Raw genomic sequence first — 16,908 nt, 5'->3', positions numbered from 1 at the left:
TCTTGAATGCGTTGGTTGTGCCTTTTCTCAATACGTGGGTAGCTTCCCGGTCTGTTTATTTCGCTTTATTCTACGGCATGAACCTGTTTTTGTAGCACCTGTACATTCTCATGAAAACACAAACTGTGACTTTAATTTGGCTTTAGTCCAAAGCAAATTTCTGGCGCGAAATATACTTGCGCGCGCACTGTGTCGATACGGTGCGAGCAAAGCCGGGATTTTGAAACATGCTATGCCTATTACGTGGCGTTTCGCGTTTCGCGCGTGGTCACAGCGGGGCTTCGGCCACGCTAGCAAGAGGCTTTTGTTATCAATGTGATCAATCGGCCTCGAGATACGGATAATAAATGTGGCGTAGAATGAAGGAATCGCTACAAAGTCACGAGACCTGCTGTTGGTGCTCCTTCCGTACCATTATCAAGGTGATGCGCTGTCTCTTGGGGTTTGCGACAGGCAATGCACTTGCTTTCAGTCAGCTTATATGAGGGCGCTGCTTTATGATGCAGGTGAGAGCGCAGTCGCGTGGTGTTTTTCATGTTTAGTGAGGTTTGTTTACCGATTGTAAAAACTGCACGAATTAGTGCGTCACTGAAAACACTGCATTTAGCTGTTATTTGGGTGTTCCTTGGATTGCCTACATGTGCCTCATTGACATTTGGTAATTAGGACAGTACTTCTCCAATTAGACAAGAAATTGCAATTGTCGAATTAAATTTCAGGAACGAAATAGTTACTGGCGGCTACTCCACTGTATTCGAAACAATATGCACTAGGTTTTCTTTGTTTAACGTATATGTTCTCTTTTTTTTAAGTCTTGGTGCAAGGTAGTTGGGGTTCCCTGTATAATTCACTCAGTAACGGAAATGAGGCCAAGCCGGATTCCCTCGAAAACAGAATCAACAGCAGTAATGCGCAGCAGCGCTTCCCATACTGGCACTACAGGAAAAAAAGAAAGGACAGAGAGGCTGTAGTTCGCCGGAAAAGCGAAGTATACGACAATTACGCGAAGGAAGATCACACCACCGAGAGGACTCAGGCTGGGAAATTGAACTGGCTGCTACTATGCAACTATCAGATCTCGTAAATTCTCATATAAGGCCGTCACTTCAGTGAACAACTCTTCGAGGTCCTACAAAGTTATTCAAGTGGAAGAAATACACACACACGCGCGCGCGCGCACGCATATATATATATATATATATATATACACACACATGACATTCGAAAAGCTACAGCTGCAGCTGCGCGGCCGCTCATTCCGCCTTTCGCGTTGTCAGGCACTCGAGTAGTGAACGCTGTTTCGCTGTAGTAGCTTTCTTTGCAAGTTTCGAGGCATTGTGATGGTCTCGTACTCCGTCGGCAGTGAACTGGCGCCTCCGAACACGCTCTGCTGTCTCGCCTGATGATGAAGACGCAAGCGATTAAACTTCGGACCATGAATGCTCCATGGTGGCGACAGTCGCGCTACTCCTATCACGTGCAATCCAGTGAGTCGTCCACCAGACAGATTCTAACCACGTGCACAGCCTCGAACGTATTCATCAGTGCCGCCTACTGCAATTGTGCCTCAGTGAAACGTTGGCGCAGTTATAAGAAGTGGGTACCAATCCTTTTGACATGCTTTGTAATCGTGAAGGTCTTTTAGGTACATAATCATGTGAGCAAAATGCGATCTTGAGGAAATTGTTTATTCGGCATTTCGGTTTTGAATTCCAGTTTCCTGTAGCCTATGGAGGCCTATCAGTAAAAACATATCAAATGGTACATCACAGAGGACAAGATATCGGATACTGTGAGAATTTCTCAAAATAGTTTTGCATATTTCAAAGGAGGTCATCCCAGAATAACATGGCATCTTTACAATTAATAAAACTGTTTTCAATAGCTTCAGGAACGTCACAAAGCCGACAGTTGATTACGGCAGTTAATTGATAAAACGAAAATATTTGTTTCCCGAAGCAATGTTATAACTGGCAAGGTTTCAGTCCAAAAACAAGAAAGGGGCTGGCAGATGGAATGGCACACTGTGGTATAAACTTTTTTAAACATGGTTGAAGTACCTCAGACAGGCTGGCCAACGTTTCGATAGGTGGACCTATCTTCGTCAGTGAGTAATTTGTAGAAAAAATAAAATTTGTAAAAGGGGCAACTAGAATTTTGCGCACTCTTTCAAGTAAATCATGGTCTGGTAATCTGATGTATACTGATCGATAAAACGGCAATGGGAACAACATCGAAATTGAATATTTGTAAACATTTTTTGTGAAACAGTGAGCAAATAACTTTCGGAAAACGAACAGTCAAAAAAGCAATAGCCAAATAAACCTCACGTATGAACCCCACAAACAAGGCCATAAAGAAAATTTGAAGACACCACCGATTATGGCAGGACATGAACCAGGTTAACGTGCAAGGATGCTCGTAATACCGGTTGCGAGCTATCCCGAAAAAAAAAGAAAAAGTGCAAGACTAACTGTTGCACATACGCATGCACCAACCCTAACCTTCCAGCTCTCATTGGTAGAAAAATGTTTTCACGTCTCATAGGTAAAAAACTAGAAGACCATATTAATGTTTAAAAAAATCCTGTGAAAATGTTGAATGTAAATTCTCTCGCAGTTGAGCACCCGAAGGACATGGAAAGTTTTGGTTGCCAAAAAGATGTTGCAGGCTTCTGCTCTACAAATATTTAAAGACGGTGCAGGACAAAGGTATTTGTGTAGCTCTGGAGGCCTGGAACGCGCTGTTTCCAGTATTGTACATTTAACATGTAGGCATGCAATGGAACGCCTAGATATTTATATGGAACACAATACTATTCAATGTGAGCGTAAAGTGATAGTGTAATGGCTCAAGATTCAAACCATAGCCCTGAGCTCTTAGTGTTTAACTTCTCTTTTCAAGATTTTGTTGTCATGGAATAAGTCACTTTGTGTGACGTTTTATTTGTATGTACTGCTCGTTGACCTGTGATTGCTTGGCCAGCTTGACCTGTGTTGACCTTTCATCACCTAGTCCTCATATTATTGCAAATAGTTCCTGTACATACGTCATTTCATTCATTCTTATAAATACCATATAAAAAATACGACGGTGGCGCACTAGTTAGCGCACTCGTGGACGTAGCAGTAGTATGGGCCGTGGCACAGAGGGTCGGAGCGTCACCGTGGCAACCTTTTTGTTCTTTTTAGCAAGGTGAAGATGATGTAACTTCTGCGCCGTTCTTCTGGGACGCCTTTCTTATGACGGCAGGGCCGTACAATGTGCCATGTGCTGCTCTCGCGATAAACTTTCTGGCAGAACCCATCTCACGATGACAGTAGATGGTAATGCGTTTGGCATTGAATCAATATAATGACAAAACGTGTCGCCACCGTCGAGATGAGTCACGTATGAAGCGTGAACTGCAGCGAGAGTCCTCTTTGGACTCATGCTGTCCTCATTGTGTTGTTACTATACCGACGACACCAGGCCTCCTTATCAATACACCCCTTTCTCACCATCCACTTTATCCTCAGCATACGGTGAACAAAAAATTATGCAGGTCCTAATCGGGCATATGTTGGACCCTGTGTGAAACGGTTAATGAAATGCTATAAGTGCGCCCATTTCACTTCAGCGTCATTGGCGTAAAGGAAACCAGCGTACGCTAGTGCGCTCTAGTACACCCATGCTATGTAATGTTACGAAGCTTATAAAAACTGGTGCTTGTTCCTTTCTTCTTATTTATTTTAAATGTACCGGTCACTTCTCGGTCGGTACCACATTGTGTACAGCTATGCGGCATAGTATTGAAATCATAACCGTCATAAACACACGGCAATCATCGAAAAGAGCTAATAGACGTTGGCAAGATATGTACCTTCCGCTTCTTGACCCATCATCCTGTGTGGGCATGAGCCACCGTGACGCCCACGTCTTGGCCGATCCTTCTTCGTGGATACGTACCATCGTATGGAAATCATTAGTGTAATTCACACGCGGTGGTCATCGCAAAGACATAGTCGGTGTAGGCGTGAGAGAAGTGTACACAAGGTTGCGGCCAAAGTCGGATGTGTGGCATGCACGCTGAAACTCCTAAATCATGAGGTCATTTTCTCCTGAAACTGTGTCATATGTGCTTAGCGAGCATGCGGCGCAAGTACAGCCACCAGAGTGGTTGTTTTATTGCGTAAGCATTCCTAGGCGACTTACCCAAGAAATTTGTCCGTCGGCTTCTGTCCGTCCGTAAGTCCGTAACACGTAAAGCAATGCATTGCATAAAGAAATAATTAATTCGAATGAAAAAAATTGCGACAGAAAGAACGCTGGTGGTGGCGAGTTTCGAACCGACGACCCCACAATCAGAAGCCGTGTTTGACTCATTCGGCTAAACACCCACGCTTGCAGAAGGTTAACATGTCTGAACAACATGAATGTGTTGTATTGGCGGTAAAAATTTGAAAGGAGAACAGTTTCTCTGAAGGCATTGTTGAAATATCGTAATAGGGGGGTAAAAGGCATGTAGAATAGATGTAAACCCTTATAAATAAAAGGAAAATTCCAGTTTTGCAAGAATTTAATGCCAAAAGACCAAACATGCCACATCCCCGGCGGGTTTCGGTGATCGCGCGCTGCGCCTTTCGCTGGGGCATTCCTTCACGGACCGAAATGTACCGATCTCTGGGGGCTCATGCGCTTCGCGTCACGCAGCGCCAACAGATAATCAGCGAATGTGTTGATAATTACACTGACTGATGAGGGGTCATATGGATCTCCTCACAGCTGATAATAATTCGACGCGGATGCATAAGGTAATAAACAGCGATAAGGGCTGTATTCTGATAAGCTTGATAAAGACCGATAAAGGGCGGTAAGGGTTGGATCAAGTCCGATAATGTGGGTGAAGACCGGTAAGGGTCCGATCACGTCCGATGAGGCTGATAAAGACAGATAAGCGTTGAGAAGGTTTCGATGGATTGAGATAAGATTAATAACCGATAAGGGTTGGCAAGAGTCGGATCGAGTCTGATAAGGTCTGATAAGGATAACGACCGATAAGGGTCGATAAGGGCTTATACTGATCGGATAAAGTTTGATAAGATTCATAATGACACCGGGCTTGCGTGGAGATGAGCAAGTGGCACAATGCTTGCGCTTACTTGGACAACTCTACTGGAGTTTCTGCATAATATTTTAATGGGTGCAGGAGTTCGGCTGATTATTAAGTGTATGTTAGCCTAGAGCTTTGCAGACACCTACGTCTCATTTCCATGTAATAAAAAAGCGGTTGTTCCCCAGTTGTCGGAGCATCAGGCTGATACACTGGGCGCCGACGTTGGAAACCTACAACCAGACGCATGCCATTTTTTAAAGCGAAATCTTTCGTAACCGCACCCAGCTGAGTTTCGCCGTAGCCAGCAATTTGACCTTCATTTGACGGCAGCTGCGCCATAGCCTTGGCGACGCATCACATGACTCGCCACGCAGAGCTACGCCGCCGCCGGCGGGTTGGCGCGTGCGCTCTCCCCAGCTGGGTCGCCATTTGAGCCACGTGCCTGGCTAAGAGAAAAACCCCTTAAACTTCGTAAATTAATGCCACGCTTTGAAGAATGCCGCCTCCTCCTCGCGCGCTCTGGCCGAGGTTGACGCCGCGTCGCTATTGGCCTAATAGCATCACGTGGGCCATTGCGCTGTGCATCAGCACCATTTTTGCTCGAGAAGCGTCTACGGAGTGGTGAGGAGCGCATGTAGGTGGTGCTACGGTCGAGGAGGGAGCGTGAAAGAGAGGAGAAATGAGGAGAAGTGAAGATGGAGGAGGAGAGTGTCACTACTTTACGAAGTTTAAGGGGTTTTAGGCTAAGAGGAGCACCGCGCTCGCCTGGTCAGTGCGAGCTTGGCCATGGATGAGAGCGAGGCCAAGCCGTCTTCTCTGAGCGTTGCGGGGGAGCGGGAGGCTTTCAGCCATCGTCGCGAAACAGCGTCTGACCACCCTGCGGATATCGCCCGGCGAGCTGCTTCACTGGGGAGGTTCCGGAATGCAACAGGCGTCGCACCACCGAGATCAATGTACTGACCACGTTCGGGCCCTGTCCGTTTGTGCTTCGATGCCGCGCATGTTCGCGGCATCTCTTTTCATGTCTAGCACTTGCGCTTTCCCTGTGGGCGTCGCACCATCGGGCGTCGCACCATCGAAAGATGCGTGTCTACCCAAGCGTAATCAAAGTCATGTCTAGCCACCAACCTGGGCACAGCCGTCATACCTGGCTTAACGATTATTGTATACCTAAGTACAATAATTACTGCTAAATCAATTTTTCATAATAGCAATACAGCTCGCAAGTCGCTCGTCGACTAATTTACCTGCTTGGTGACTGTTGTCGCGAAGTCGCGCGCGCCTGTGTATTCTCAGGTAGCTGGTCCCTTCGCGTTTTTGCGCCTTTACCTGTGTGAAAGCAGAGTAGCGCGAGGCGATACCGATAGCAGTTAGAGATTCTAATATTCCTAACTTGACACCTTACTGGTCCCAGCCTTACGCAGGAGGAGGCTGCTGCCCTCTTATTTGAATTGCCTGAGAATCCAGGAGTGAAGATTACGGGGACACGGAAGCGATGAGGAGTTTGTCGCAGAGCTAGCGCCTGTGGAAGAGGAAGACGCTGACGATGGTGTCCCTTCTAGAAGTGTGGCTTCGATGCGAAAGGGCTCGTATTCGCGAAAAACACCAGCGAAAAAGAAAAGCACGCGCAAGTTGGTCCATGCTGCTCTTTCGGACGAAGATGACGACGCTCCGTCAGAAAGCTGGCTTAGTAACCTCCCGAACAGTATTTTAGAGGTACCAAAATATGGGACCCACTCTTCTGCTCGGAAGAGCCTTTGAAGAGCCTGCTTTGACAAAGGAGGCATTCTTTTTCTACTTTTATGGAGAAGTACTTGAGATTTTTGTCACATAGACAAACAGGTATGCGAAGCAGAACAACCAACCTGGCTGGCATGAAATTTCTAAGCAGAAGCTTGAAGCCTTCGTAGGGATGCTTCTTTTGATGAGTGTGAACCTTATTCATCGGATGTACTTATATTGCAGTAGTGAAACATTTTTTTTTATGTGAAAGAATTAAGTAAAGTGATAACTTTTAAGAGATTTCTAGCAATCCTCAACTGTCTTCATATTACTGACCTATCAAAGCTGAAGGGGCCAAGATGACTACGATTGACTAGGAAAAGTCCGTCCCCTTGTCGATGCTTTCAACGAATGTTTCAAGCGGCAATACATTCCTTCATGTCATCAAGCAGTGGATCAGAGTATTATACCCTTCAAAGGATGCTCCTCTTTGAAACAGTACATCCCAATGGAGCCTATCAAGCGTGGGTATAAGGTGTGGTGCCGGACCGATTCTAAAACAGTTGCAGGACATGTGGTACACAAATTTATGAAGGAAAAGACGGTAACTGGCGTGCTGATCTAACCTTAGGAGAGCATGTCGTTTTGACGCTTTCCAAACATGCCCAAGAGGGTTCTCCGTTGTTCTTTGACAATTTTTACGACCATGCGACTGCTTAAAATGCTTTCCGAGATGGGCATTCTTGCAACTGGTACTGTGGGCGTCAACCGCAAAGACTTGACGCAAACGATCAAGCGTGATAACAAGCTCAAGAAAAGAGCATTTACGGTGGTCCAGAGGGCCAATAACTCCATACCAGTGGAAGGACAGCAATTGTGACACTGCCACGTCAAACTTCAACAATCCGTAACCAGTTGTAGAGGTCAGCAGAAAGCTTTCTAGTGGCATTCTTGTAGTAGTCGCTTGTCCGAAGGCAATATCTGACTACAACACAGGGATGTGTGCCGTAGATAGGTTTGATCAGAAGCGCAGTGCCTACCCAGTAGACCGCCGCTCTAAAAAGGGTGGCACAAAATTTTCTATTATCTACGGGATGCCACTTTATCTACGGGACGCCATGTTTTTGTTCAGTTTTCCGCGCACCATGATACAGCATACTTGTTCTTTCGGCTTTCCCTTGGCCGCTGGCTAATAAATGGGCAAACCTTCGGGGACAACAAGAGACTGTCACCCTTAAGAGCAAAGAGAAGGGAACTACAACTGGTCACTAGATGGTAGCAGTGCCTCACGACATCAGAATTCTCGGCCAGATCATCACCCGCAGTGGTCAGCCAGTCGACGGAGGTGTAGGTTGTGCTCCACGGCACAGAAACAAGTTAGAACAAGCTTTCTCTGCAGCAAATGCCAAGTTCCGCTGTGCGTTGTATGTTTTCAGACATTTCAAAAGTGAACAGCGCCACTGACTTTATAAATATCGTTCCAGTTACACATTGTCTTTTCGTTTTAAACCCCCTGCGGACAGCGGTACAAATGTGCACCACATTTTGTTTCTTGTAGCGAAATCAGTGGCACATATATGTACCACTTTTTTTTCAAAAATTGCTGCATCAGGTTTCTTGGAAAACGTGTCAAATATTTTCTTTTGCCACCCTGAATGCTATTCTTCAGATTTATAAACGACATTTCAGATAGAAAGTAGCACCTCACAAATTATTAATTGTCAAAACGCCAGCTGAGAAGCTGTCGCACAGAAGCAAGGAGGGCCCGCATCCGCACCAAGACATCTCCGTGGTCCAGACGCGGTAACTGCGTGCTGATACGTGCTGTGCGCACGCTGCAGCTCAATGCTTGGGCGTCCAGACGCGGTGCTGTGGAAACAGGAGGTTGACACTAAGAGATAGTGCATTCAAAATCCTGTGGTTCAAAAGCATAAAGAGAACGCACACATCGTGCCCGCCATTAGCATGCCGCGGCAAAGGAACGCGAGGCTGACGCATGGCGATCACATCGACAAGGCCCTGAATTTGGAATTTATAGGAGATGCTGTTTGTGTTCAAGTTCTTTTTATCAATGTGTGTCTGCGCATGTCAAGCCACGCTTGTTTACTTAGCCAGCTTATGTTTACTGTAATTTATGCTGCTGTGAGGGGTTTGTTTACAAGCATGGCTACGGAACAACAGCCCTGGCCCAAGAGCGTCGGTCGCTATCTCGTGCTCTCCGGCCTGCCGGATTCGTCGTCTTCTCTCAATAGTTCCCGAATCTCTTCCCCACTACATTGGCCACGGTGGCGAAAAGGAGCCATTCTGTAGACGGAAGGCGATGAGAGCACAAGAGGTCATAGTTGGGCTTTAAGTGGCTCGCATGGACGGTTTCACGACCACGGCAGCGTCTGTCGGTGGGAGGTGTCACAGGCTCGACGATGTAGTTCACCGAGGACGTGCATTGAAAAATGCGGTAGGGACCGTGATATTTCGCTGCAAACGTGCGAGAGAGACCAGGGATCTGGCATGGAATTGAAAGCCACATGAAGGAGCCAACAAGGAAAGTAGGGACAGGTTTAGCCAAATCTAGGCATTTGTTTTGAAGACCTTGTGTAACGGCTGTAAATAATGCTAGTTGGCGGCACTCTTAGGCATATCGAGCGAGGTCTCAGCCTGGGCGATATTGGGATGCATCCTGGCGTTATGGAAGTGTAATTTCCAGTGTGGAAGAGAGCTCACGTCCGTATAGTAGAAAGAAAGTGGAAAATCTAGTGGTGGCTTGTGTGGCTGTGTTAGTGGCATATGTCAGGAAAGGAAGCACCAAGTTTCAATTAGAATGGTCGGAGGCTATGTACATGGAGAGCATATCACCAAGTGTTCGGTTAAAGCGCTCCGTCAAGCCATTAGTCTGCTGCGGATGATAGCTTGTAGTGGTGCGATGAATAGTATTGCACTGACTGAGAAGCTCTTGGACGACTCGCGAAAGAAACTCACGGCCTAGGTCGCTAAGCAGCACGCGTGGCGCGCCGTGGCGAAGAAGGAAACTGCGAAAGATGAACAAGGCGACATCACGAGCTGAAGCTGTTGGAATAGCGGCGGTTTCGGCATATCGAGTGAAATGGTCGACAGCCACAATAATCCACAGATTGGCCGCAGGGGTGGAAGGAAGGGGCCCGTACAGGTCTATGCGAATTCTATCAAACGAGCGAGCTGGACACGGCAAAGGTTGTAATGGGCCAAGCGTGTGACAAGTTATTCTCCTGCGTTAACACTCAATGCAGGAACGAATGTACTTGCGGAATTATGTGTACGGTACGGAGGGGCGTCGTGGTAACCATCCTAAGAGAGTGGCAATGTTTTATATCTATCACTGAAACGGCAGCACCAGTGTCCACAAGCGCAAGGGTACAAAAGCCACCCACAAGAACTTCGATGAGGTTTGCACGGAAAATTTGAGGACGAATTTTTCGACGACGATTCAGCTCGTGCCTTAAGAACTGCGGCATCTAGTTTTCCACGTCAGAAGGGTAGGGTCGACGGCGCATAGGCGACAGACGTCGGCGTCGTAGTGATGAGGATCGGCGGCTAGCTCAGGGCAGTCGTGCGGGGGAATAGGATTGCTGTAGCCGCATTGCGCCGTTAAAGCGCTTGAGATCGTATGCAGACGGGCGCATGGCTCCAGTTTGAAAAAGAGGGCGATGGGGACTGAAGTGTACCACATGTCCTGCATAACGCAAGAAAAAATATACGGCAATTGTCCGCAGTGCGCCGTGGATTCAAAAACTTGGGAACTGCTCGGCTTAACGGAACTGGTGGTGGCCGAACAGGTCCTGACGCGGAAGAATACGTTGGGTGAGGGGGCAATCCGGCAGAGACGACTTGCGCTTACGACAAGGGCACAGACTCCAGAGTCTGTGCCCTCCGGGTGAAGGAAAGACAAAGCGTCAGTGGCCTCTTCCTGTATCACTTGTATCACTGGGGCCAGATGTTGTACCTGTGCTGGCTCGCGTGTGCTCGATAAAATGGAGAGCTGTTGGGCGACCAACTCACGCACGAACTGCTTGATCTCAATCAACAGTCCGTTCTGGTCACCAGAGTCAACGCCGCGACCGGGTCTTTCTGTTTCAGAGGGTGTTGAGTTTGGGCGCGTTGCTTGCGCAATTAGTCGAAACTCTGGCACAAGCTGACAAAATCTGCGACGATTTGTGGGTCATGGCCAATAACATATGAAATGCCTAATCGGCTATTCTTATGAGGCTGTGCTTGACCTTATCCGACTCGTGCATCGGCGGGTTTCGACGTTTACACAAGTCGATGACGTCTTTGACATAACTGGTGAAGTTCTTACCGGGTTGTTGAACGCGTTCATGAAGTCGCTGTTCTGCGCGGAGCTTGCGGACCGTGGGGCGGCCGAAGATTTTCGAAAAAGTTGTCTTCAATGACGCTAAGTTTTTATGCGAAGCATATTACGAGGGCTCAACCCAGCTCCTCAGGCGCGGCGGTGACCATGAAATCACGTGACACCGTGACGTCACGACAGAGGAGAAGTGGCTTTGGCTCAACTCTTGCAAGACGGGCTGGGTGGGAATCGAACCAGGGTCTCGGGAGTGTGGGACGGAGACGCTACCACTGAGCCACGAGTACAACGCTTCAAAGCGGTACAAAAGCGCCTCTAGTGAATGCGGTGTTGCCTTAGAAACGCGCTGTTTCTAAGGCGTGCGTCTCTTGCTCAGGCGCACATTTCGTTGCCGCGCCGAACGCTGCTTTGCTCGACGCTCACCGCGTCCAATGCGGGGCGCGTAGTCGCTGCCCTGTAGCCCATTGTCTTACACCCCTTGGCGGGTCGACGGGAACGCTGTCGCGTTCCACTCTTGAAGGCGAAGAAGTAATGCATGAGTTGTTTCTTCGTCTAGCCGAACCAAATATAGCCAAGCAACAGCAGTTCACCAGGCTAAACAGTGGTTCAACAACTAAAATAAAGGCTAGTATGCTTCGCATCCTGGGCTTAACCTTACCTAAGCCACAGCCATTTTTAATCTCTGCTTCGTGATTTCGGAACCAGAGGCGGGCGACGTTCGTCAGCCTAGTCGCATCGCCCCATTTGGGTACTGTGCTCACGCTCTGGTAAAGTGCCAACCAGTCCTCCACGTCTTGGCCGTCATTTCCGCTGAATATCAGTTGGTGACGCTGAGACAGCACGCCGGGACAGACGGTGGATTGAGCCTGCAACCTTCATGTGGTGGTTTCTTCCGGCATCGCTTAGGCAGGAGGTAACGTACCGCTTTGTAGTTCCACATTAAAACTACGAAGCCGCAAACGCAACGAAGGCTCAAAATAACGCAAAGAGCATACAATGGAGTTTGCATCACCCAACATTCGGGTACCATAACTCTGTAATACTACTTCTACCACTGGCAATTTGCCTATTTAAAAGCAGCCAGTGGCAGCGCGAGCGATAAGCAAAGTTTGTAACCAGCTCAAGTGTTCTCTTGAAGTTCTGTTCTCAGCTGTTCTCTTAAAGCGAAGCTTTCTTTGTCTACCACCCTTGTCTCTCGACAAACATCGTACACTTCCTTCGTCCTCGTGACATCATTGCGTATATAAATGTCTCACAACCGGCACCCGCCAGACTTGGTGCTTGTATTTCGCTATAGCTTGTGAGCGGTGTAGTTCATAAAGATGAAAATTGCAATAAATTAAAGGTGTAGCCATAAGAGGAAGCTTTAGCCCGGACGTGTTTGGGACTTTTCATTTGATTCAACGCCAACGCCTGATACTGAATCGATTGTTGAGAAACCTTTAAAAATATTTTGACCGAAGATTACGAGTGAGCTATACAATACTTATGGCCTATTTGAATAGCTGGAGTAAACTGCAGCAATACTTTGCACATGTTGATATGACCACTTGCTGTGCAGGAAGGCAAGCATCTGTAATGTGACAATGAATTGGTATTTCTTCTGCAGGAAGGCGCGTAACAATGAAGAAGGACAAGCACTCGAAAGCAACGAACAATTTTAAGTAATGACACTCCTGACGCACTTGTGGCGTCCAATGGGCATTATAGTAAATTAACGCGGAGAATAAAATGAGGTGCTTCACAGACTAACGCCCCCAGCCCACACGTTGGCGAAGCAGTTAGCTTTCACGAAACACGTTGTTAAAAGCCGGTAGGGCTCAACATTGTAGTGCTCAGTCGTTTGCGAGCCTTCGTACATAGTGCTGCTTTCACGCCTGAAAGAAAAAGTCTATTGATATAGCCGTCTGATCGGTATCATGAAGTCCGTGATACTATCGCCTGAAGTAATGTGAATTTTAGTCTATCGAATTTCTCTTACTTCAGTTGTTGTCTCCGACGGGCGTGGAAGCTGAAATTTTATGTATAACATGGGTAATAACTTATCGTATCCTGCACCTTATGTTATTAGGCGGCTGTGAACACGGCATTAACACCTCGTTTTCTTTCTCGCGTCTTGTTTAGTGACGTAAAAAATATATGGGGCGTTCGGCAACACACAACTACAAGTCCGAAAATAGTGTTACAATGCTGTATACCACATTGAGGAAAAAGAGCACGTGCTTGATGCTGAAAACGTCGACGTTAAGGTCTTGCCTGCTCTGCCATGTTCATGTAAATAGCATGCAAATAGTCTTTTTTTTATTATTCTTTATGCCACATTTGCTGGAGCTGTGGCCGGTGAAGCAATATGTCATACAGAACACATTGTTTGTAAACCCCGCTATCTATGCAAGATATCGCTGCAAATTATGGCTTGAAGAGATTGTAAGTTGTTGTTGCATAGTTCCAAGCTCTAAATAGCTCTGCTTTCCTGTTTAACGCGAAACCATTCAGTGACCCGAAACTGCGCACAAACAAAAAAAGAGAAGAAAGAAGGGACATTGTTTTTATGACCCTTAAAGATTCAAACTTTGATCACCAAAACAATTTATGTATTTACTTATTCCTTCGTGCATCTTTTTGGCCAATTTTAACATATTCAGGTTCAGTACTCGCGTACTTTCACTCCGGAGGTACTCGTATACTTATGGTTAATACACCTGAATATATTCAGCTTAAACCCAGACTTGACACGTTAATTAGCTTTAATACCCAGCGTTCAAATTTCTATCGTAGTTTCTCTTCCATCTGATTCGTAGCTCTTTCAAGAGCTAGAGCGAGAATCCGTTAACCGTTTTAAAAGCTAAACTTTCCTTTGCAAAGATTACAGGGTTTTCGCAACCATGGGAGCTGCATGGCTGTTCTGTTGCCGAGCAGGCCAATCGATCACAGCGGAGAAGGCGCGCATCGCCGCTGCTGGGTTGCTTGCATCAGCACCACATGGCATTGGACTCCGCGCATCCGCGGCAGCAGCGGCGCGGGTAGTGCGGGGGAAGGAGACAAAGTGCCCGCAGAATCTGCTCTGGGAGTTGTCTAAATCTTCAGAAGAACTGCAGTTTGGCCTAGTTGGTATTTACTGCAAATCATATTGACCGCAAATAAGACGGGGACAGAGGAAGAAAACACATAAACAGCACGGGCGGTAAACAGCACCGCCCGTGCTGTTTATGTGTTTTCTTCCTCTGTCCCCATCTATATATTTGCGGTCAATATGACTTGCAGTTGTCTAAATCTGCGTAAGAATTGTGCCACTTGCTCATCTCCATGCAGCGTGGTGTCATTATCAACGTTATAAAACTTGATCCAACCAGCATAAATGATAGCGCTGCCGCGACACGAACTGCCGCAGACGGCGGCGTCAGGTGAACTGATGATGCAGGCAAACTACTGCAGGTGGTGGCACCAGGTGCGCTGATGACGTTCCGATCATTATAAGTCGTTATCGCTCTTTAGCGCCTTATCCATCCGCGTCGCACCATTATCAACCGTGAACAACCGTAATGCGGCGGCGGCTGCGTATGGCGCGGCCGCACACGCTTGCGTTCTCGCCGCTTTCTTTCGCGTTGCAGCGAGACGGGCAGGCCTGATCCTGAAAGCGACGTGCGACGGGGACACAGCGCACCGAATGTTAATAGGTTCATGTGCGCTGTGATCCTGCCACTTAGTTCGCGTTGAAGCGAGAGGAAGCATGAAGGTGAACTCGCTCACTGCTGGGAGCGAGTTCACCATAGCTCGCTGCTATGGTGAAAGCGATCATCTTACGGGACGGACGGAGGGGTTTCCTCATTGGGTAGGCATAGAAATACTTACGCATTTAAGAAAGAACCAGAAAGTTCGCCTTAGCGCACCCACGGCTGCACGATAATGAGGACGTAAACGCTGCCGACAAAATGAATTCAAACTGCGCTACGTACGTATGCGCATGCTGCCTTTGAAACCATGAAGGCGGCCGTCGTACTCGCTAGTAGTGAGCAACTGCGCTTAACAAAAGGCTCTAATTTGCGTGCTCCCGCACTTGTGCGTGTGTGGGTGCGTGCGTACTTGCGTGTACCTGTGTTTCGACCCTTTACGGAATCATACAAAGCTTCGCTGTAAATAGGTTCCAAGACGTTGAATCCGTTGCATTTCTGTTTTCCATTTTAGTCAACGAGCCGTTATTCATTCAAGACCAGTAGATCGCATGGTCCAGGCGATGGAAACGAAGCTATTCTATGTAGTTATGCTATAGATGTCGCTGAACCGCTCTACTACACTTTGGGTATTTCAATCTACAGTAAAGAAGCACAAATTCAGTTTGGACTGATAAAGTATAGTGAAAGCTCTGTATTCGTTATCGCGCGAGAGTGTTCATCGAAATAAGAGAGAATGAATGTTGAACTTCTATTTTATTTTAATTTCGCGCCAATACTTTAGCGCCCTGGCATGATGGCATAAATTTCAATGTATTAATTATCACGTATTTTGGATATTGTGGCGCAGTACACATCTGAAAACCTTGCTAAGATCAAACTTTGGCTCCTTTAGAAGCCAATGTTGTCAATATTTACCAGTTTGCTATCGCCCTAGCCCATGTACACGCTTCAATGATACCGGCACCGGATGGACCCATCACAGTGGTCACTGATTCACAGAGCGCCTGCAGGACTTTGGCACAAGGGAGGGTGACACCTTACACATACCGAGTTAATTTTCTTTCCCTTTACCTTCTGGTAGCTTCAACACTAGTTAAGGAGGGAAGGTGTTTAAGGTCCGAAGTCGGCGCCCCTCGATGCTTCGAGTGCACGGTGGCAGCGCGAAGGAAGAGCCGTTGTCCGATAAAGTGACGCTTTATTGAAACGCCGAGGCGTCTGTCCGAGCCCAAGCCCGAAACTCCGCTCTCTCCACAGAACCAAACATGACTTTTCAAGCCCTCAGTTGCACAAAGGAGTCGCAAACAAACCAGTCACACATGCGAGTTCACATCATTGCAACCAATAGCACGACCACCTTCGTCCTTCGTTTATGGTTATTGGCCAATACAGCCGTGCATAAAATCGTCCTGCGCTTTGCCGTAGTCGTCTAAACTGGGTCACACAACAACAGCAAGGCACATTCCCTAACCTCAAACTGACTCGCCGCATCCTTATAGCATTACACCCCACAGCGTTACACAGGGTGCGTATCGTCTGGACACTTGGACAAGCCCCTCTCCATGGTAATGAACGCTCTAATGCGGTAGCCCGAGAGCTCGCTAACCGGGCGCCATCGCAAGAGCTGTCCAACCCAGACGGCACACCGACAGAACCACTGAACTACACTGAAACTCTACAATATTACAGATGTAGCAGGAGACACTTCACCCAGCCACATAATTCCCTCAACCGAGAAGGTGCCGTTGCGTGGCGACAGCTTCAAACTAATTCATTCCCCTGCCTCTTTTATCTTCACCTCTTCCACCCCACGCAATATCTCTCATACTGTCCCTACTATGAAGCAAAGTCCACAGTATATCACTGCACCTGGGAGTGCCCACACCTTCCGGGTTACTCCCCTATTCCTTCACCCTCACCTTCCTCGTGGGAGACTGCGCTGACCAGCTTAGACCCGCAAGAGCAGCGATGGCTGATTCGGCGGGCACGCGGGGTGGCGCGAGCTAATGGGGCCCTGAACTAAGGGATCCACCTTACGAGGAACTCACCCCATCTCATTACAAATAAATGTTCTCTCTCTC

The 16,908-nt window shown here is 47.5% G+C and overlaps 1 protein-coding gene and 1 long non-coding RNA gene across 11 annotated transcripts in view; one reads left to right on the top strand and one right to left on the bottom strand.

Moving 5' to 3' along the window:
- Positions 1 to 16,908, bottom strand: part of LOC135916647 (uncharacterized) — a 465,480-nt gene that overhangs the window by 222,418 nt on the left and 226,154 nt on the right. The window lies entirely within an intron of this gene.
- The window catches only part of LOC135916639 (MFS-type transporter SLC18B1-like), an 82,289-nt gene that overhangs the window by 25,229 nt on the left and 40,152 nt on the right, over positions 1 to 16,908 (top strand). The window contains exon 1 of one of the 5 annotated variants that reach the window (XM_065450060.2): positions 1,503 to 1,596. The exons of the other annotated variants lie outside the window; for them this stretch is intronic. The gene's annotated coding sequence lies outside the window, so the exon portion shown is untranslated. Of the gene's footprint in view, positions 1 to 1,502; positions 1,597 to 16,908 lie in introns of those variants that run through there. 5 annotated transcript variants of the gene reach the window in all.

The sequence above is a fragment of the Dermacentor albipictus genome, chromosome 5, assembly GCF_038994185.2.
Source record: "Dermacentor albipictus isolate Rhodes 1998 colony chromosome 5, USDA_Dalb.pri_finalv2, whole genome shotgun sequence".
In the NCBI taxonomy this organism is placed as follows: domain Eukaryota; kingdom Metazoa; phylum Arthropoda; class Arachnida; order Ixodida; family Ixodidae; genus Dermacentor; species Dermacentor albipictus.
Note: the sequence above shows the minus strand (reverse complement) of the source record. Positions and strands in the feature narration are given on the sequence as shown.